Source organism: Rattus norvegicus, chromosome 2 (assembly GCF_021556685.1).
Source record: "Rattus norvegicus strain SHRSP/BbbUtx chromosome 2, alternate assembly SHRSP_T2T, whole genome shotgun sequence".
NCBI lineage: Eukaryota > Metazoa > Chordata > Mammalia > Rodentia > Muridae > Rattus > Rattus norvegicus.
The window spans coordinates 217,061,465-217,084,627 of NC_141535.1; the positions used below are offsets into that span (position 1 = coordinate 217,061,465).

At 38.6% G+C, this 23,163-nt stretch overlaps 1 long non-coding RNA gene and 1 pseudogene across 1 annotated transcript; both read left to right on the forward strand.

The window, feature by feature from the left end:
* The first annotated feature begins 13,161 nt into the window (after nucleotides 1-13,161).
* LOC134478885 (uncharacterized) lies at nucleotides 13,162-16,449 on the forward strand. The gene is made up of 2 exons (XR_015672543.1): nucleotides 13,162-13,222; nucleotides 15,887-16,449. It is a non-coding gene; the product is annotated as an uncharacterized LOC134478885 (long non-coding RNA).
* Nucleotides 16,450-18,394: 1,945 nt separating this feature from the next.
* On the forward strand, nucleotides 18,395-21,753 carry LOC148006761 (adenosine 5'-monophosphoramidase HINT1 pseudogene; annotated as a pseudogene).
* The last annotated feature ends 1,410 nt before the right edge of the window (nucleotides 21,754-23,163 follow it).

Genomic DNA, 23,163 nt, shown 5'->3' on the forward strand with positions numbered 1-23,163 from the left:
TTCTCTCCATTTAGTTTGATGTTGGCTACTGGTTTGCTATATATGGCTTTTACTATGTTTAGGTATGGGCCTTGTATTCATGATCTTTCCAAGACTTTTAACATGATGAACTGTTGAATTTTGTCAAATGCTTTCTCAGCATCTAATGAAATGATCATGTGGGTTTTTTTTCTTTGAGTTTGTTTGTATAGTGGGTTGCGTTGATGAATTTCCATATATTGAATCATCTCTGCATCCCTGAGATGAAGCCTCCTTGATCATGATGGATGATAGTTTTGATGTGTTCTTGGATTCAGTTTGTGAGAATTTTATTGAGTAATTTTGCATGGATATTCATCAGGAAAATTGGCCTGAAGTTTTCTTTCTTTTAAGGTCTTTGTGTGATTTAGGTATAAGTGTAATTGAAGCTTCATAGAAGGAATTCAGTAGCGCTCCTTCTGTTTCTATTTTGCGGAATAGTTTAGACAGTATTGGTATTAGGTCTTCTATGAAGGTCTGACAGAATTCTGCACTAAACCCTTCTGGTCCTGGGCTTTTTTTTTCAGTTGTGAGACTTTTAATTACTACTTCTATTTCTTTAGGAGTTATGGGGCTATTTAAATAGTTTAATCTGATCCTGATTAAACTTTGGTACCTTGTATCTGTCTAGAAACTTGACCATTTCATCCAGATTTTCCAGTTTTGTTGAGTATAGGCTTTTGTAGTAGGAGCTGATGATGTTTTAAATTTCCTCAGATTCTATTGTTATGTCTCCATTTTCATTTGATTTTGTTCATTTGGATACTGTCCCTGTGCCCTCTGTTAGTCTGGCTAAGGGTTTATCTATCCTGTTGATTTTCTCTGAGAACCAGCTCCTGGTTTTGTTGATTCTTTATATAGTTCATTTTGTTTCTACTTGGTTGATTTCAGCCCTGAATTTGATTATTTCCTGCCTTCTACTCCTCTTTGGTGTATTTGCTTCTTTTTGTTCTAGAGCTTTTAGGCGTGCTCTCAAGCTGATAGTGTATGCTATCTCCAGTTTCTTTTTGGAGGCCCTCTGAGCTCTAAGAAAGCATGGTGTGGATGGATAGGGAGGTGGGAAAGATCTGAGAGGAGTTAGAGAAAAGAAAAATATGATAAAAATGCATTGCATGAAAAAGTTTAAAAGCTCATAAGTACAAAAACACTCTTTAGTGTACATCTAAAATACTTTATGTTTGTTGCTCAATGCATTGCATTTTTGTATCAATATCAAAAATGTACTTGGGCTCTCTGATCATTTTTTAACTTGAGAGGTTTCAAGAAAAAATTATATTTGTTTCAAAATTTTTCTTCAAAATGAATGTAATCATCTTTATTTTTCTTTGTGGTGTTAAACTTCATGCTTAACCTCTGGAAGCCTTTCACGACCTAGCATCACTGGCCGTTTTCCATTCATCTCAAATAATTCTGAAATCATCTTTAGTTTTGAAATATGAAGATATTTCAAGTCTATTCTTATTTTTCTGATATGGAATCATTCAGGTTCAAATGCTCATCCCTACAATCCCAACCTTTAGGAGGCAAAGACAAGTGAGTTTGCAGTGACTTCCTGGTCAGCCTGAGGTATAGAGCAAGACCTTGTTCCAGTAAGTAAAGTACATGACAACACATATACAGTTTAATTCACAGAGCCTCACATAAATTTGCAAATAAAGACTATGAGGAGCTATGGTGCTAGTGTTAGATCTTATGTGAAACTGTCCCATGTGGAATTGAAGTCAGAAGAGTGAAGCCAGAGGACTTAAGTGTCTGTTGGTGTCACCAAAGCATAAAATCATAAATAACAAGGCAGCAATGTGCACGCCTTCACTCTTCAAAATGGTGGATGGGTACAAGGTAACAACAATGCACACACTTCTCTTAACATTCAGACTAAATGTAAGTACCTCTCAGAGTTTATAGGAAATGGGGAATTGGTTAATAATAGGGTTTGCTAGGAAAGAACTCTGTTTTCTACTTTCCTATATTCAACTAAAAGAACACAGCATGAGGAAAACAAACAGGCTTCTCTTTTCTAGAAATGATGGGTTGTTTAAATGAGAGGATCGGGAAAGAGCTCAGCAGTTCTGTCCTTTCTCCCTTGTGTGTTTTAATCTGTTAATTAACTGAGAAACAAAAATAGTAAGTGAGCGGCCCAAGCTCATAGGTGACAAGCTGACATTTCGTAGCTGTGCATTATATCTCGAAACAAGGATCAAGAAGCTTTGTGGGGTTTTCTTTGGACTTTTATTTTTAATCACTTTCTAGTAATTAAAATCTAAGTATTGTCACACCATCTCCAACATCAACAACAAAGACAGTAGAAAGAAAGTTCAAAGTAATCTGAGGCTATATATACATATGTTTACTTCGGAATAAAACAAAGGTAATAGTTATTTCAGAACGACATCCTTTAATGTATCTTGAAGTTATATTTCTTTCACAAAATAGAATCAGTTTCTCTTTCAGTATGTGGCTTTGTGCATTTATGAAAAAAATGTTGTCCCCTTTTAACTTCATGTGGAAACTTTAGAGATAGACCAATTCTCACCGGTCCATCTCCCAGCCATTCAAAGGATCCTGGTTTGTGACACTTTGCCCCAGAGAGCTTATTAAAATGTTGCATCAGAGTAAACTCATCCATAAGTCTTAGCATCTTCCAAAGCTCATGCCACCCCCAAGAGAATCATCACAAATCCCCTAAGTCCATCCACAGACACACCAAATGCCTAAATGTAAAGAAAGGAGGTTTCACTTTCCTTCAGCTACTTTCTATTTTTCTAATTATTGAGAAGTCCATCAATGAAAAAGATTACCTGTCATAATTTTAAATGAGGACAACTGACAAATTTTGTTTTCTGAAGAAATAGAGTGGTTCAAAGTGTGCTGTGCCTGGCTTCGGAAAATTGTCCAGTTAATCAGTTCCCTGTTGTTTATGAGGTGCTGAGATTGGATCCTAGCATCCGCATAAAATCCTGACACAGTGGGGTGGCACTACAAGGGCGTAGCTGGGAAACAGGTGAGTCCTCACTGAACAGCCAGGCTAGGCCATTCGCGAGCTCCAGACTTCCTGGTCTCAAAATTAAAGTGGAGAACAATCATGGAAAATATTCTAAGTTGACCTTTGAACCCCATTGATACACACACATGTATACACATACAATCATGCATACCACACACACAAACACACACACATAAACACACACAAACACATACACACACAAACACACACACACAAACACACACACATAAACACACACACAAACACATACACACAGAAACACACACACAAACACATACACACACAAACACAAACACATACACACAGAAACACACACACAAACACATACACACACAAACACAAACACATACACACACAAACACAAACACACACACACACACACACACACACACACTATGTTAAAAGCACAGATGCTGCATTAGTACTTAATGTTTTGGATGACGAAAGGCTTGTGGGGACTATCAGTATGGAATCCATAAGAACTTGTAAACAAACTAGCTTACTGTCAGATGAGGGGATGCAAACACCAATCAAATGCTTACCAATTTTACTTCATGATCAATAATATGTATGGAGGGAACCTACACTTTCTTATACAGATATGGGGAAACAACTGTTTGTATCGTCTCCAAATTTTATTATTATTGCACAAATCCTTTTAAGGAGAAAACAGAAATGAAAATAGAAAAAAAATTAAGTTTCCTTCAGAGTCCAGTACAGTTTGGGCAAGTCTCATAAAATTAAATTTATGAAAGAAATAAACAGCCAGAACTTCTCAGACCCAGTGCCTCTGTTGGCTATTCATTCAGAACAGCTCTGCAAACCGGAATGCTCATTAATTTAGGATTGCAATGTCGGCTTGGTGAATCACTCCCTTGATTAGAATAAAGTGTTCCTCTTTATGTCTTTTGATTAGTTTTAGCATGAAATCTTTTCCCCCCAGATGCAAGGGCAGTTCTGCCCACGTGCTTGGTCTCATTTACTTGGAATACCCTTTTTTCCCCATCCTTTCACTTCAAGCCTATCTTTATAGCTAAGATGAGTTTCTTGTACTCAACAGAAAAAAAGAGAGAGAGATTGTGTGCTTTCTCAATCCTTTCAGCCATACTATCTTTTAGTCAGGGAGCTGGTGCCCTTACTATCTGAAGTTATATTGAGAAGTGTGCTCACTGCACTTTATCGTTTATCATTTGGGGATTTGTTTGTTTGTGTTCTCACTTGTGCTGGATATTTGAATAATTACTGTTTCATTTGTTTTCTTTCTGAGGTCTCTCAGTACTACTTCCCTTCTTCAGTCTCAAGAGTCGCTTCTAGTATTCTCTTTAGGATTAGTTTGAGGGATGAATTCCTTACCCTTGTTTTTGTACCACAGAGAGTTTCTTTCTCCTTCAATTATAGTAGAGAGTTTTGCGGGATTCAGTGATCTAGATGGGCAGATGGGGCTATGTAGAATATGGAGTCTATGCTTCAGGCTCTTCTGGTTTTCAAAGTTTTCATTAAGAATTCAGTGTTTAACCTCATGGGTTGCCCATTGCGTGTGACTTGTGTTTTTTTTTCTCTTGCCAGTTTCAAAACTCTTTCTTTGTTCTGTATTTTCAGTGTTTTTGAACCATGATATGCTGTGGGGTTTTCCTTTTTCTGGTCTTGTCTACTGGGTGTTCTCTGTGTATCTTGTGTCTGTACAGGTCTCTTTCTGTCTTAGTTTAAGGAAATTTCTTCTTCAAACGTCTGCTGAAGATCTGGTCTATGTCCTATATTTGGGATTCTTCTTTATTTATGCCCATAACTTGTATATTTATTGTTTCATGGTGTCTCATATGTCCTGTAAGTTTCTCCCCTCATCTCTCTCTCTCTCTCTCTCTCTCTCTCTCTCTCTCTCTCTCTCTGTGTGTGTCTCTCTCTCTCTCTCTCTCTCTCTCTCTCTCTCTCTGTGTGTGTGTGTGTGTGTGTGTACTCTTTCATATTCTATGGTTGTGTGGTCTGAGTATTCTACTTTGTCTTTTGAGTCATGACATTGGATCTTTTATTTGATTCATTTTACTTGTAAGAATTTCCCCCAGAGTTTTCCAATTTTATGATTTAGTTCTTCAATTCCATCTTATTTCAGCTTGAGTTCTCTTCAGTATTTCTCCCTCTGTTACAGTCTGATTCTCAAATCCTGGATTATCTGTGTCATTTTGTTTAGCATTTCGTGTTTGTATTTTCTTGGGTGTCGCTCAGGCATGCGCTCCTTTTGAGCTCATTCTCTTTATATTCATCAACCTGTTTGTCTTCTTTAAGCTCCATGGATTCTTTGAAGGACTTTATAATTGTTCTTTTAAGCTCTCTGTCCTAAATTTTACCTAGGTGGTTCTCATAAGAGAACATCTACAGGACTGGTGGACTTGAGGGAGGGAGGGGCCAGGGATGAGTGGGGAGATGGGGATGTGGATGGGGAGTGGTTTGACATGGACCAACAACAGACAAACTGCCTTGACCTTTCAATTGATTTTGGAATAAGATCTAGGCATATGGATATCTTATATCGATTGTGCATGTGGACTGAATATGGTATATATGCAGAAGTACTGAATATGACATCCAGAACAAACCTGAGGTTAGTAAAGGAACCAGTAAGGCTTATTAGGTTGGGTCCAAAGTTGGGATCCAGGATAGGTAGACCTGGGAATTGAGGAGGATATGGAAGGTGTAGAGTCAGGCAAATTTACAAAGATGAGACAGAGAACAGGATTTGGGGCCTGGTTTGGCGAAGAGAGTAGAGTGGCTTAAGCAGGTGCAGAGTGCTGGAGATTGGGGAAGCAGTGTGTCAGGGAGTAAAGGAAGATTACCTGTACTTCCTCAGCACATGGGCTGGCTGGAGAGGTCCCAAGATTCAAGGCTCCACTGCTTCAGGGTCTGGCAAGTTCCAAATGGAAGAAAAAGCCCTGAGAGAAAGTCATGAGTCTTAGCAAGGAGTCATAGGACAACTGGAATTGGGGTCAATAAAGTCTTAGTCCTCCTGTCCTACCAGATTGAGGATGCCAGGGTGGTGTTCCATTAAGTTGTAACTGAGTAAAATTCTCTAAGCCTTGCTGACTGGTGGTGTTCTAGACTTACAGATGCCATGTCAGAACTGCAGGGCAAGAAGGGAAACATGTAACTGCAAAGGAAGAGCAATGCCATGGCCACTGTACAGGTGAGGCAATGAAACATCCCCCACACTCGCTGAGGTTGCTGAGTAGATGTGATCTTCCCAGTACCATTGATGAGGGCTTCTGAGACAAGAAATGTCCACTTCACTCCATCATAGGAATGTATCCGTCTTCTACTGCAGACATGAGGGATAGTAACTGGTTGAACCAAGTTACAGAACCATAAAGGAAAGCAATTTGCCTAGACTCCTTCCAGAGCCAACAAGCATCTGACATTTAGAAAACAAACCTACCACAAAGAAGAAACTGCCAGTCACAGGACGGAAGAGTTTCCACCTCAGGGTGCATGTAAGCAATAAAGAGCTTTCCCTACTAACATAAGAAAAGAAAAGAGAAGAAAAGGATCGCAAAAGAATTATGCCCAGCTTGCCGTATATGGAAACCCCCAAACCAAACTGAAATGCTTGTAAAGAAAACAGGCTGTGAAAGGGTTTTCTGTCCCCATTAACCTAAGTCCCAATCCACGGGACACTAGAGAATATGGTCTGAATGCAGCCCCAGAATTTATGCACCAGAGGAGACCAGACTGTACTAGCAACCACAGCTTGTATGGCCTATCTTTGTGAAATGTTCCCTCACGTCATTACTTAAAGCTCCTCCTTCCATGTAACTCCATGGCAACTGAGTTTCTCTCTCCAGGGTGGCAATACACTATGCAAGGGCTATCTGGCTTTCATAGCTGCTGCTGAAACATCAGTTGATGATTTGATTGTTCTTCCTTTGTGACCGATCTGTTTTTACTCTGTGATGCTTTGACTGACTTTCTTCATGTCTTGATTCTCCTATGTTTAGTTGCTTATTAGTTTTTTTTTCCTCCTTGGAACTTACTTCATATCCTGAATTCTATATTTATGCCCTCCCAGGCTCGGAAGCACGGCAGTTTTCTTCGAGTGTTTCCATTACACAATGTCCTCTTGTTTCAGAGATGTCATCACAGGTATCTGGAAACTTTTCCCTCTGTGCCCACTCGAATGGTTTTTTCTCTTGCTCTCTTTGCTGTATCCCAGATCATTTCTTAAAATAGATCTCATATCTAGGAACTCTGTCTTCATCCATTTAATAAAATTTCATTAGCAAGATTTTAGCTCACTTTTGTATTTCAATTTTAGAACTATTAGTTTTAGTTTTTGTTATTAATACCACCTTAACTTCTGTGCACATTTATGGTTCTCTTTCTTTTCCTAGATTTTAGAATCGTTACCAAATTGACAGTCTTTGCAGGTACACATCATGTTTTTGTTTCTGCTAACCATATTGGTTGCCTACTTGTGGTCTTTAATATTTTATTGTAAGATGATATACACCAGAACTCAGAAAAATTGCGAGGAAATTGGTTTCTTAATTATTTCCTCCACTGGAGACTTGGGATTTGTCTTTCTAGGTTCTTAGAGCCAACCCCAAGCCCTCTCAACTTGGCCATTAGATTTCATACTGCAATATGATTCTTTCCTCTTCTTAACCATGCGTACAATATCCTGTAACTAGGAAGTCTTAAAGGACTTTTGTTATTAATTTTAAATTCTATTCCACCCAGAGTCAGCATATTTTAATATCTACCTAAGATCTGTTCTGATAAATGTATATGACGAGAGAGACAACAAATTTGAAGAAGAATTGACTACTCACAGTCAGAAGGAGAGGTACATTAGCTACACTTCTCATTACAGTGATAAAATGTCCCGACAAAGGCAATTTAACAAACAAAGGAGTTAGTCAGATCCTGGTTGACAGAACAGTCCATCATGGCGGGGAAGACATGATGGTGTGAATGAGTCATCTGGTTGTATTGTACCAAAATTGCCCTTTTCCCCTCTATCCTGTTTTCTCTCCAATCTAGTTTTAAGGGATTGTAAGGATGTAAAAGAGATTCAGAAGGGTGAAAGAAAGAAAAACCCACAAAGTAGCAAATGCTAGCTTACAACATAGTCAACTATTCCTACTTGTACAATAGAGTTAGTTTTATTTCTTTCGTTTTCATTTAATTAAACTAACAGTACATTCGAGAAATCATCTTAGCAAATTGTACATTTCCAAATAAAACAAACTTTGTCTCTAATTGAGCATTATTCCTATTCTATAAAAATTGTATACTTTTAAATTATTGTTAATGTTAATTAATAATGTAGATTTGTGTTGCTTATGTTAACTAATGTATGTTAATTCTGGGAGTGAGACCAGTCTTGAAAAGGCATTAGCAAGCACAGACCTTAGGTAGGGCAGATTGAGCCAAAAGAATCTGAAAACATATGTTTTGTAGGCAATGACTGCACCAAGGTCATTTGCCAGTTAACTTGTATAATTAGAAAGCTAAAACATTCTGGATTGGCCTATATTTAAATTAGTAGAGAGAAAAAATAGAAAAGGAAGAGTTTTTGAATAAAGTTCCCTTGGAGGAAAATTGGCTGAATGTTAGTGAAGAAAAACAATTTACTACAAGGTATCTTTTGACTATCAGTACCAAAGGACATACTATGCGACCTCATATGATAGCCTTTGTATACTTCATACTAAATCTAGGTTAGACCAGAGGGAGGAAAACTAGATGTTTTCATGGCTACCCGCCACAGAAAGCAAATTGGCATTACACATTTATCAAACACCTGAAAATATTGTGTATGCTTTATCCAACTAAATGTTCAGAATGTTTTTCTGAAAACTATGTGAAAAAAATATATAACTGCATAAATGTTTATCTCACCTTGAAGCCACTTTCCTCCCAAACTTTCCTTCAGAGTGACTCCCTCTGCCTAACTGGCCAAGTGAGACCAGGCCATTTTGCCTGCTCCAAAAGCTTTGCGTCTTCTTGATCACCTCTACGTGGACTTAAACTTATTACTAATTCATAGAAGATTTATTCTTAATCACCACTCTTACTTCAAAGTTTTACTTTTATGATTTATCAAATAAATGCCTAACATAGTTTTTCCTAGCTTAAATACTATCCTTGTATTTTAATAAAAACAATTTAACATTGTTCCAACATTTGAAAGAATACTGCAGGTCCTTATAATCTTATTTGTAACATTTTTCCTTTCAGAACTATAGCTTCTTATAGTTCACATGTTTATTTCCACTTCATTGACATTCCCACACTTGTCAATTAGTATTTTCTCTTTAAGGTAAGTTCTCTTTTATTACAAAGATATTTCTGCATATTTTTAGTGTTGAGTCAAACTTGCATTATTTTTAGTGTTGTATCAAACTTGCAATAAGCTTCCCTCTCTGTGCATTATTTTGGTTTTCTCGGGAGAATTCTTGTCCTGCCCATAGCTGGTCCCTTGGTCTGTCTATATGAAGATACAAAGTAGCTCTTGCTTCCCCTGGCGATTCTGAAAGTCAGCTCCTACAAAAGAATGCAATGTTGACACTGACTGGAAATGTAGCTATAATGTGATACAATTCTTAAAACAACTTCACTGAAAGTTTTGTAATTGGGTGGGGATTCCTTGAGAGGATTGCCATTGCTGTCCTTCCAAGCCTGTCTAGGAACTTTAGAGTCCTTGGCTTCATTCAGAGCATCAGCAAACTCCTGCTTGAAAGTACTGTGGATCTGTTCAAGTCCTTACAAGGCTTTCTGTCACAATGAAACAAGAAAGTGCCCTTGGCAATGCAGTAATATATTTGCTGTGGAGGAGATGCAGCTCCTTCGAGTCGTTGCTTCATATTGGTTAAGTGTCTATTGGTAAGGTCACATTTAGTTTAGTGATTCCCTGAATTGAATGGTTCATTTTCTTTAACACTTGCTGGTTAATAGAGAACACACAGAGTCAAAATCATTACCGTTTTCCAACAGGCACAGAGAAGCTCTTGGCAAGCAAGCTACAACTCTCGTGTTTATTTTCTTTTTCTCTTTGCACGATTTTCATATATATATTTGATATATATATATATATATATATATATATATATATATATAATCTGTTCAAAACAGCCACATTATGCTACTATTATACTACTCCACCTGAATGAATTCTGAAAGAAGAGCTGTGCGACGAAACACAAAGAGAAGGTTAACAGTAAAGCTAACCTACAGTTAAGAGGAAGAAGACATTAGGATGGTGATAGGTAGCTAGTCAGTAGCTGTCTTGGACCTTAACAACCACCAGTGGGAAGTGAAAAGTCTCCAATTCCAGGACTCTGAAGTCATTAGTCTGTGTTGCTATGTTATACTGCCAGATTTCCATCAACACCAGGATCAACTAGCAGTCAAAAATAGTCAAATTCCTTGTGCTTTTCCTGTACTTTATTTTGAGTAATATTAAGGTTCCATGAATACATCAATCTGAGACCAGCGAGGATAAATGTCAGCTCCCACTTCTCTGCCAGAAGCTCAGAAGAATCTCTAAGTTCAACTGGATGTTTCCTCAATGGCAGATAAAAATACTGCTGCCTTCACCGGCAGGCGTCGGACCAACTTAAGATATCCAAGAACAGTCAGGGGTAAACTATAAAATAAGAACCATTTTATTATGAAAGCCCATTTTTTTGCTGACTATTTGCTAAGGTTTCAAAGGATGCTGATGAAATCTTTTAGAAAGTGGGCTGAATTATTCTGACAGACACCATCTCTAAGCCACAAAATAGTTTGAAAATCAGACTGTTCTGTGATATTTTATGGTTATTTTAGACTTCTGTTCTCAGTTTGTGTTATCCAAGAGTTTTCTTCAAGATTATTCTGCTGGGTTTTGTTTGCTGGATATAAAAGTAACTTGGTGTTCTAAGAAAAAAGAAGGAATATAAAGTACGGAAAAGAAAGTGAGCATCAAAATCTAATATCCAGGGAAGTGATTATAGTTAACATTTATTAAGATCTTTCTTCCTGTGAACACTTGTGTCTCAGTTTCTATTCTATTGCTGTGAGGAGACGCTGTGACCAAGGCAACTTAGGAAATAAAGGGTTTAATAGGGTGCTTGGATACAGTTTCAGAAGTTGAGTCCATGAACATCATCATGGTGGGGGTTATGGTAGGAGGCAGACATGCGGTGCTGGAGCAGTAGCTGAGAGCTCACGTCTGATCCTTAGGTTGTAGAAAGAGTTGGACAGAAGGAGGAAGGAATGGAGGGAGGGAGGGAGGGAGGGAGGGAGGGAGGGAGGGAGGGAGGGAGGGAGGGGACGAACAGAGAGAAACTAGGCCTGGCATGAATTTTTGAAACCTAAAACCCCATCTCTATTGACACACTTCCCCCGACAAGACCTCATCTCCTAATCCTTCTGAAACAGTTCCATTAACCAGAGACCAAGCATTTAACCATCTGTGCCTACAATGGCCATTCTCATTCAAACCATAACTTACTTCATACTTGCCAGCAAGAATACAAGGCCAATATACTGTTTAACTCTATTTCATTGCTGAAGAGAACATGGCTCAGTGAGGCTCATTGAATGACTCCCTAAATAGGACTGATAAGGACAAAATTGGGACACTTGATGTAGTACATCAATTTTATTTATTTGTTCATTTGTGATATGCATAAAAGCAGGGACTATATATAAAAATAGAGATAGATGGTTTCTTCACTATTAGTAACCTTACGATTGAGACCTGACTCTGCTATATGCAATTATGAGTTTTTACCTTTCCTGAACATTTGACAAGCCATTTAAAATCCTGCTGCCTTGCCCTGAATTGTTTTCAGCTGGGAGGTGAAACGTCCTGCAGGGGTAGGCAGAAGAAAGGATAGATTATTTTGTAAAATATGAGCAGAGGTCATCCTTTTTCTCTGCCGTCCTTAACATTCAGGTCATTCTCCTCCTGTTATGTTTGTTCTAGTCGTATTTCAGGATCAACTAAAAGAAGGGGGTGATAAATGTACCTATAGCCTCTCACACTCAGAAGACCCTCCTACTCTATGAGCCACATCTGATTCACGTCGCATTTCTGCTGCCTGCTACTGCATAATAACGCACTCCAGATCTCAACAAGAAAGTGACACACACGTCTGCCATCTGTATAGGTGTCAGCAGGCAAAGGCTAGTCTCTGGTCTGTCCGGGCAATATCTGAAAGAGGAAAGTGGGCACTGGAGGATGCAAACAGGGCTGCCCCCACAAATCTGTCACCCACAATAAAGTTTTGGCTGGTCCTCTCTTGTTCTCCTTATAAATCCTCATCGTCTGAGATTTTTTTTTCCCCATATACTTTTTTTTTCTAGACAGGTGATTGACACTCGTCATATGAGTAGAGGCTCTCTAAGAGATAATGGATGGAAACTATGAAGTGTCTGGATATGTCTTCTCAATTGTTTTTTAAAAGTTAGTAGGCAAAGTAGCAGGCATCATCACAGCATTTTCATGCACTCAGGTCATTCTATTTTATTGTGATTCATCCTTCTGTCTTCAGTGCTCTCCCCTGTGCTCTGTTCCCTTCATCTGGCCTTTTCTTCCATGCAGTCATGCAGTCTTCCCCTCTGTTTTCATGATATAGGAATTCCAATTCCATTAGTCTCTCCTTTCTTTCATCCCTTTAGATCTCCTCTTTCCCTCCCTCTCCCTCCCCCCCCTCTCTCTGAAGGATTCCTGTTCTAATTTACACACACACACACACACACACACACACACACACACACACACCCCTCACATACCCACAAACATTTATGTTATTTTTCAGTATAGGATCAGCATATGAGGAAAAGCATAGTGTTTAATTGTTCTCAGACAGCCTTATTTTGATTAGCAATGATTTCAATAACATCCATTTTCTTTATAATATGATTTTAATAGTTAAATAAAATTTTATTCTATGCATTCCCTGCCCTTTTTTTCCCCCTAGACTATTCCCATTTCCTGGCTTTTGTGAATATGAAGCAATAAACACGATGTGTAAGTATCCGTGGGTGGTTGTAGGCTGATGTCAATAAGCAGGCGAGGGCTGGCACGAGTTAGGTCAAGGCCATGATTGGACAGTAGAAAACTAAGGCGGGGACAAAGCTTTTGTAAGGCGGAAGGAAAAGGAGAATCAAGATGGAGACGAAGAAGGATGTCCCAGATCCGGGTGGTCTTGATTTGCCAAGGTAATTGGGATGGATTTCTGTAGGCAGATTTATCTTATCTAGGTGGGTAGTTTATATCTTTATCAATTGGTTGTGAGTTCACTGTGGGGATGTATTGCGGATTGAGAATTTAACATATAAATCTGATAAATTACAGTTTATTGAGTCATGATTTCACTGGGTTGTTGGGAGGGTGAGCAGAGTCCGTGGCAGGGAGCCATGATAGGTCAGCCTATGTTGGACTTCTAGATCCCTGATTTTACTGGGTAGCTGGAACCAGAGAGTTCGCGGCTAGCAGAGAGCCGCCAGGAGAGATACTAACCAGAGATAAATTCTAGTTGGTTCCATATGGCCCCACGGGTGCTGGAACTAACTCTAAAGACTACTGTGGCAAGGTGCCACGCTGGAACGGTTCACAGACCGCCTGGGTCTGAAAGTACTGGGGGGCAGTGTGGAGTCACTGAGATAAGGACACCCCACAGTGCCATGTGGCCCCACAGGTGCCGATGCTAGGGATAAGAGCTTACCAGTTTTTTAATATTTACCAAAACAGAGGGTGACTTGAGTCTTGGTATGTACAGAGGTTGATGTAACTGGGTCACATGACAGTTCCCTTTTCAGTTCTTTGACGAACTTCTACCCTGAAGACAGAGAAATCTACTCTTTGCCTGGGAGATGTGACAAACTCTGAATGGCCAGCAGCAGTAACTACTGTTTATAGAATTGATGTCATAATTTTCAGTTTTATCCACAACTGCTAAGAAAACTCTAATCTGAAAGATAAGGCAGCCTGTCTTGCTAGATATCTGTAATGTGGCCGTTACACATTATAATAATTGTGACCTGTGAAGCTTCACTCTAGCCCAGTTGTCTGTTTAGACAAGAGGGACAAAAATTTTTCAATTGCATACTTTATTTCTATAATTTCAACAGAGCCTAATTTCCTAGAAAATCAGAGGATTTAGGACAAAAGAAAAATTTTACCTTCTAATCAAGAAAAGTCAGACATGTCCAGGAATGAAATCCCACAATGGGCAGCTTTACTGAGATAAAATCAGGTAAAAAAATTCATTGTACAATTTATTTTTAACTTTAAGAATAGGAGAGGAAATCACACGTTTGAAAAAGGCTTCTCTGTGTAGATGGCTTATAATGATAACAGAAAAAAATTGAGATTCTCCACTAAATCTTACTAATACAAGAACGTAGGAGAAGACTAAAATGTATACTCAAGGACAGTTTTATTAGACTCTAAAAAGAAAAACTCTGAGACAGGCAAGCAGTAAATATCTGCAGCTGCCAAGAACAAGAGAATGGAGAAGAGAAGGGAAAACATGGTGCTATTGAGTAAGCAGGCAGATGAGGATCACTGGGCAGGAAGAAGAGCCTTGGGGATCCAGTTACCAAGCCCAATGTGTTAGAGAAAGCATACTGAGACAAGACCTTAGAGAGAAGAACTGGAAAGGTATGCTTTTTCTACTCAGAAAAGTGGGCACCAACGCCTGACCAGACACAGCTTAAAAATAAAAAGCTCAAGGCCAGGAGTGGGTTACCTCTTCTGGAGTTATTAGCCAACTTCTATAGACCCCCAATTAATGCTATTGGTTACCCTCCAGAACTTGGCAGCAAAACTCTGTGGCTGAAGATATCATGTGCTTGCACCATAGAACACAGAGATATCAGGCTTTACTAACCTGAACGCTTCATCTCTATTGACTATGATGCTAAAAGGTAATGTGCAGGATACCTGAGGAGAAAGTAATCAATATTCTTACCCCATTATGAACCTGAAATTTATAGTACATTTCTGCTGGTGCCATACTAACTCAAATGCCATACATGAGAATAACCAACCTCTTTCTGATTGGATTTAAGTCCGTTTTCACAGAATAAAACCTGGCACCACTGTTGAGTCAACAATCCTAGGAGATAACCTATTACTGTTATCCTGCTGTACAGATATTAAATCAACCCCTAATGACTTATCCTTATACCCATAGATTGAGGCATCTTTCGACCTTCATCAGAGAAGCTTCTATTTGCAGTAAACCCACAAAGAAAAGAGACTGTGTAGTGCTCAGCCATAAATAAGACAATAAGACTTTTTGTATCACACCCTACCTCTCTAGGCTCAGAAGTCATTGCACAAAAGAAAACAGAATGAATGTGAGAGCCAGAAGTTGCACAGGGAGGTGTGGATAAAAGAAAACAGTATTCTAGACAGAACAGGACAGCTGCACATTTGAACTCACTGGGGCTGTGACAATATGAATAAGACCTGTGCAAGATCAAACCAGACCAAACCTCAGCATGGAGAGAAGAGATGGGCATGAAATCCCAACCCAAGCTGAGGAGTTATTGGCAATGATATCTACAGGGTTAGAGGAGAGTCGATTTTCTTTAAGAACATTGCCCCTGGAAAGTCAGTCATGCTACAGTGGAAGGCCAAATCTAAGAGTACATGCCAATATAACTTGAATTTGATGAGTATTAAAAACAAAAAGCAAAATAATAAGAACAACAAAAACAAAAACAGGATTCAGCATTGGTTGTGTAGAGAAAGGAGGCAGGTCCTCAAATACATTGTATGATACTCTTTAAAATAACTAATTAAGAAATTAATAAAAAGAAAAATAGGCAGGTTGCCAGTCTGTGAACTGAAATGTTCATTCTTTTTTTCCACAGCTTAAGTATCTCTTGCATTTACAAAGAGTGAAATCACCTTGACCATCTGATTGACCTCCACAACTGGATTAAACCTTAAGAGATGCAGCAAGGGTTTGTTTCTACTTACAGACAGAGTCCATTCTTTTGACAAGAAAGAGGAGATTTTCATTTACTGGAATTTCAACATTATGATAAGAATTTTCTAAGCTTTCCTGATTTTTCATAATAATGTTTATATATCTGTGGTGTTTTGAATAGATATGGCCCCCATAGACTCATGTGTTTGAATGCTTGGCCCATACTGAGTAGCACTGTTTTGAGGTGTGGCCTTGCTGGAGTAGGTGTGGCCTTGTTGGAGGAAGTACATCACTGTGGGGATGAACATCGAGGTCTCTTATGCTCAAGCTATGTCTAGTGTGGCACACAGTTTCCTTTGCTACCTGTGGATCAAGATGCGGAACTCTCAGCTCCTTCTCCAACTCCATGACTACCTGCATGTTCCCATGCTCCCACCATGATGATAATGGACTAAGCCTCTGAAACTGTAGGCCAGCCCCAATTAAATGGTTTTCTTTACAGGATTTGCTGTGGTCACGATGTCTCTTCACAGCAATGAATGAAACATTAACAAAGATACTATCAGAAAATAACAAATGCCCAACTATAAAACCTAATTTTCAAATAGTAGTATATATCACATTTCCTAGATTCAACAAAAGTTGTTTACATAGTTCTTTATAATTAATATTTATTTAGGTTACTATTTTCCATTAAATCATACAAAAATAAGCAAATATCTATAAATATATACAAATATGTTCTTAGAATTGTTTTTCAAGACATAATACTTTCACATAACACAAGTCAATTGACTCCTGAGCTGTACCTGTGTCCTCCCTTAAAAAATAATTTATGCCTCTACACATGAGACATGTGAATATTTCTTCCTTTCTTCCTTCTTTCCTTCCTTCTTTCTTTCTTCATTTATTTATTTATTATCTTTTTCTTTCTTGAAGTAAAGTCTCATAATTTTTTTAATGTAGAGCATATTATTTGTTCTTTGCATTGTCTATTTACACCATTTAGGATGAAATAATCCATACATTAAGAGTTAATTATATGCCTGAAAGCTTACCCTTACTTACATGCCTGGTCCTTTCATCATACTATTTTGTTCATATAACAGTTTCTACTCATTTTCTTGGGAACTCTTAATGTATATCATGCTGCTAACAAGCAGACACTTTTGTCGAATTTGCTCCCAAAAAAAGTTATTTTTTTAAAGTTATTATTTTTTTAATATGTTGACCTGAATCCCAGAATACTATCCTGTGATATGGCTCATTCACACAGTGGGTCATTTCCATCCTCTAGCTTGTGTTAGAGTCAGGTAGATTTCAATTTTAAAGCTCTAAAATGAATTGACATCCTCATCCCATTTTTCTAATGTTTCTCAGACTTTTTATGTGTGGAAATTACTTTCTGCCTGACCCTTGCCGTCTCTCTCCCTCTCCCTTTCTCTGCTGTGTGCTGGTGGTGTGATTTTTGCCTTTCTGATCCTAAGAGCTACCGAACTGCAATCCATGGCTATTCATTAGCTGTTTCGGAACTAGATGGAGGACTGACGTAGTTTTCAGTCAGAGATCTGTCTTCATAAAGTAAAGGGATGTGTTTGTTCAGTAAATGTGTCCAGCAGGTCTGTTGTCATATCTGTTTACTGCTCAAGGGCACTTTTAAAGTTAAGGAGTTTCATGTCCTCTGGATGAGAACTCTTGATTGCTTGTTTCCACAGCTTACTTTATTCAAACTATAACCTGGAGAGAGCTGGCCTCTTGGCTCATGTGGACTTTAGAAAGAAAGGTTGAAAAGTCAGAGCAGGAAGAAACCACTCTTTTCTCAAATCAGCGGTGTCTCCTAATAAATTGTAGAATCTGGCTACCTTAAGAGCACAGACCTTATATTTTGGTTGTGAGCCTAGGCTTTAAGCCAGCCCAAAGAGCACAGATCTAATAAAACCTTTGTTCTTTGTTTTTTCCTAATCTAATCCATTCCAACTTTTAAAAACAAAAGCATTAAGTAGAAAAGACCAGGTCATTCTTCCTTGGCAAGTACTGGGAGATAAACATTGCATAATTGCTAGAGTACTCCTGGGCATGCCCCCAAAGAATGAGCTAATAATGCCAAATTGTATCATTTTATTGTTTAAAATAGAAAACAAGTGTGCTAAGTGTTAATAAAGAAAAGCTGATGGTTAATTCAGCGCGGTTGCATGGAGAAATGGCAGTGATACCAGAAAGAGCACCCAAGTGTGTGTCTGTGATGCCTTCCCTAGACAGCTAACATGGAGGCTCTAGCCCGAGACCCAGTGGGATCCAGTGTTGAGTCATAAATCTGAACAAAACCAGTGGAGGGGGAGTGAAATGGAAGTGGCTGAATGAAGGAAGTCAGTCACTGGAGTCCCATCCTTGGCCTTGGTTCCTAGGTGTCCCTACTGTGATGTAACAGTCATCATATGAGCTGTTTCCCATGGCACAGCTTCTCAAAGGTGGTAAACTAAGACCTCCAAACCTCAACAAAATACAATGCCTGCCTGCCTACCTGCCTGCCTGCCTGCCTGCCTGCCTTCCTTCCTTCCTTCTTCCTTCCTTCCTTCCTTCCTCCTTCCTTCCTTCCTTCTTCCTTCCTTCCTTCCTCCTTCCTTCCTTCCTTCCTCCTTCCTCCCTTCCTTCCTTCCTTCCTTCCTCCTTCCTTCCTTCCTCCTTCCTCCCTCCCTTCCTTCCTCCTTCCTTCTTCCTTCCTTCTTCCTTCCTTCCTTCCTCGTTTCTTCCTTCCTCCTTCCTTCCTTCCTTCTTCCTTCCTTCCTCGTTTCTTCCTTCCTTCCTTCCTTGTTTCTTCCTTCCTTCCTTCCTTCTTCCTTCCTTCCTTCTTCCTTCCTTCCTTCTTCCTTCCTTCCCTCCTTCATTTGGCCATGTCAGCTGTTTTTCCCACAGCAGTGTAAAGCCTGATGGGGAAATTGAGGACTGAGGCAAAGAAGTCTCACATCATGTTCGTTCCTTACAAATCATTAACCTGCTACTTTGTGCGTTAAAGTCAATGTTTCCAAAATTATGGCAGGAGAAACTCTGAACTGATACAATGCTGGATGATCAAGGGATGAGTCGTTCAGATACAGGATTTTATGTTGTTAGGCATGCAGAGGACTTAGGGAAGAAAGGGGCACATAAGTTAAGAATTTTCTAATTCTGTATTACCTCTCAGAGGGAGCCTAGACAGTCAAGACAGATATAAACTATAACAAAAGTTGACCAGGAAATTAAGTGGCTGAGTTTGCTTCTAAAAATACATATAACATTTTCTAAATGACACCAGCACTCTTTCATAGAAACAAAATGTCATATCAGATACCATTTGTGAACAATGTTTCTGTAGCTATATTTATATTTTGAATCAGGCCTTTCATCATAACAAATTATAAATAAAATATGAAAGCTCTGCCTCACACATTCATAGCAAATGCATGTACAGTGAATGCCTAAATTACTTTTCACTCTGCACAATGAATCCAGCCCTGATCTGGAATAAGCATTGCCATTTTAAAAATCTATAGCCTGGTTTAATCAAGACTAACACACACTGGAGAGAAATAATTTCTAAGAGATGGTAAGCTCACAGAGACCCTTGAAATCTACAGGATCTCATAGAGAACTAAGCCTGGCATAGCATCAGCTGGCACTACCTCCTGCGCTTATCTGACACTCAATCTTTCCAGGGACTCTGGGGCTGACTTTCAGAAACTCCAGAACTATGAGAAGAGATGAAAGCCATTGGATGTTGTCCAAGGCCCAAACGAACTATTGCAGAGCAGTTTGCGGAATTAAGCTTTCTCTTAGCTACATTGTGCGTGAATGTGTGTTTTATCCATATGTGTTTATATGGGCGTGTGACCACTTACGTACGTTCTTATTATCCCTGAGTACATCGGCAAGCCTTTCAACCCCACGCCTTCATGTCAAAGAAAAACACGTGACTTGTCGATGGTTGCAGTAACCCTTTAAAACTTGAGTGTGGGCTTTGGGGCATTAAAACTTGAAAAGTTTCTGAAACTTGGAAATTTTATTAAAACAGAAGACACAAGAAAATGCATAAAATAATGGTTTCATCTATGCCCCAATAGCACAACGAAAACAGTATTAAATATAGTTGTTAGAGAATTATGATTCTACAGAGTGGATATATGTATATAGAGAGTACTAATTCCTAAATACATACCTGATTATTTCATAATTTTAAATGTATATATTCATATACAATCATTTAAATAGTTTACACACATATAATACTGTGTACTGGTCCCATTTCATGCCCTTTATACATGTTAACTAATTCTTGCAACAATTATATATAGTATTAATATTATTGTTATTCCCACTTTTTTAATACACAAATTTGAAGGAGAGCGAAGGCCAATAACATGACCAAAGTTGCACACATAGTAGTGATGAACCAGAAGGATTTAAACATAGGCAGTCCTGTAACAACATCCTTACTCCTAACTACGTGAAAGGTGTATTTCAGGGTATAAATTTTTCCTGGAAATATGTATATTTCCTAAAATATAAATAAATATATATATACATACATACATACATGTGTGTGTGTTGTACATTATGTATCCGGTGTATTTTATGTGTGTGGGTGCATGCGTGTGTGTGTGTCTGTCTCTGTGTCTATGTGTGGTGTATATTATGTGTGTGGATGCATGCGTGTAGGTGCATGCGTGTGTGTGTAGTATATTATGTGTGTGTATACATAGTGAACATATGTACAAAGTTGTTACTACCATTTTATAATAATTGTTTTTAGAGTTTATCTTAGTTTTCTTGTTGGTTTTTTCTATTCTTTTTAGACACTGTCTTGTTATGCAAGCTGAGCTAGCCTGAAACGCACTATGTAGTACAGGTTGGTCTCTAAATTAAGGCAGTCCTCCTGCCTCATCCTTCCAATTGCTGGGATTACAGGCTCACAGGCATTCACCACTACTCCTGGCAAAAACAATTTCCAAATAGAGGATGAAGCTATGTGACTAATTAACAACCTGTATATATATATTGCATTATTAACCCCTAAAAATCTAAACAGAGTACATGTGTTTGCATGTGCGTTTGCTTATACATTTTGTTGGTTTCATGTGTGAAGTATTTAAAGATGAGTTAAAAAGAACATCTGAGAGAGAACGTTAATGTTTAAGGAACATCCACTGTCTGCCCACTAGACTGCAAAGTAGATCAGGTTTTTTTCCCTTACTTTTTAATAGGAAAGTTGGCTCCTAAAGGGGATTTGTGCACTCAGAAGTTCTTCACCCATTCACAGGACCATCTTTCTAGTTTCAGTCCCCATGCTTCTCTGTCCATTCTGTTTCCCTATATCACTTGTGAGGAAACATCCATGTGGAAAACTCATCCATAATTAAGATTTCCTGTCCTGGAGGCCGCGGCGCGGGGAGGACAGCAAGCGGCCGCGATGCTGACCAGATTGCCAAGGCTCAAGTGGCCCAGCCCGGTGGCGACACGATCTTCGGCAAGATCATCCTCAAAGAAATCCCAGCCAAGATAATTTTCGAGGACGATCGGTGTCTTGCCTCAAGCACCAACACACTTTCTGGTGATACCCAAGAAGCACATATTTCAGATTTCTGTGGCAGATGATGATGATGAAAGTTTTCTAGGACATTTAATGATTGTTGGCAAGAAATGTGCTGTGGATCTGGGCCTGAAGCGCGGGTATGGGATGGTGGTGAATGAAGGTGCAGTCGGAGGGGGCAGTCTGTCTGTCATATTCACTTCCAAGTCCTTGAAGGTCGGCAGATGAACTGGCCTCCTGGTTAAGCAGGTTGAGGATAAGTGACCTTCTCTAGGTAGTTGGCAAGCTCCAGTAAGTTCAATGGCACACATAGTTTTGCCTGTGTATGGAGAGATTGAAGAGATCATTTAAAATTCTGTGCCTAATAAAATAAAAAAAAAAGATTTCCTGAGGAATCAACTTCTGCATTGTTTCCAAAAGCCAAATAATATTTTGAATTCTCACTTCTTTTCTTGGAATGCAAAGCCCCTTGGAGGATTTTTACTTCTCTCGAGAGCCCCAGAATCAGCTAAAATGCTTTCCTTGAAACATAAATATTAATTAAAGTCATTGTCATGAGGGCATCTCGATCAAGTCTTTTCATTTGGCCACGTGTCTCCATGTCAAAGGAAATCATGTGAGTTGTTGACAGTGTCGTAAGGCTTCAGTGTGTGGGCTTCAGGGCATTAAGACTTGAAAATGTTCTGAAACTTAGAAAATGTATTAAAACAGAAGATACATAAAAATACATAAAATAATGGTTTCATTTATTCCCAAGAGCATTTAAATATGAATATTTTATTCCACATTAAGTAAGAAGTATTATTTCTTTTTCGTATTTTATGTTTGAGTTTCAATTCTGAGTAGCCCCTGGGCAAGAACACAGAATGGCAAAATAATTTGTAAAGTAAAACTAATTGTTCATTAATTCTCCAAGGAATTTGGTTTTTAATATTAGCTTTTTCATTACCTAACACCTTTCATAACCTAACCCCTTATAAAAAAATAAATCTAATTTACATAACTTCTATAAAGTAATTTCCCCTTAAACTTATGATAACATTTATCTCCAGAGGAAACTTTTATTTTTAAAAATTAATATTAGAGATATTATCATTTCAAACCTTATACAGTACAAATATATAAGTTGCATTTAACACTGCTGCTTTCTCATTTATTCATAATGTGAAGATTTCCATTTCACTAAAACTGCCTAATAACGTGCTCTGGTTCCAGTCATAAACACGATGTGAATAGCCTCAAGAAAGCATTTGTTTAAGAAATCTTAAAACTTACACCCTCTTGTTTTGTTTTTTAATTCATTTCTCTTCCTTCAGGGGACCAATAACTTTTGGTGAGAGAAATTAGATAAACAAGACAAGTCAAGAAAAGAAATAGTAGCAATAAAGCAAAAAATGGTGAACAGATTAAATTCTATGTCAGCCATGGTTACAACGTGTTTGTTTGTTCTAGGCATTTAATGTGAAGATCATTATGGTTTGAATACCCATATGTTGACTGTTTGGTCCTCATTAGTGGCAGGATTTGGGGAAGTGGTCAAAGCTTCAAGAGTAAAGAGGAGGTGGAGGGAGTAGGTTCATGAGAGGTACACTTTGAGCCTTGGAGGACTACACATAGTGTGGAGGTTTAAATAGGAATGGTGTCCAGAGGCTCCG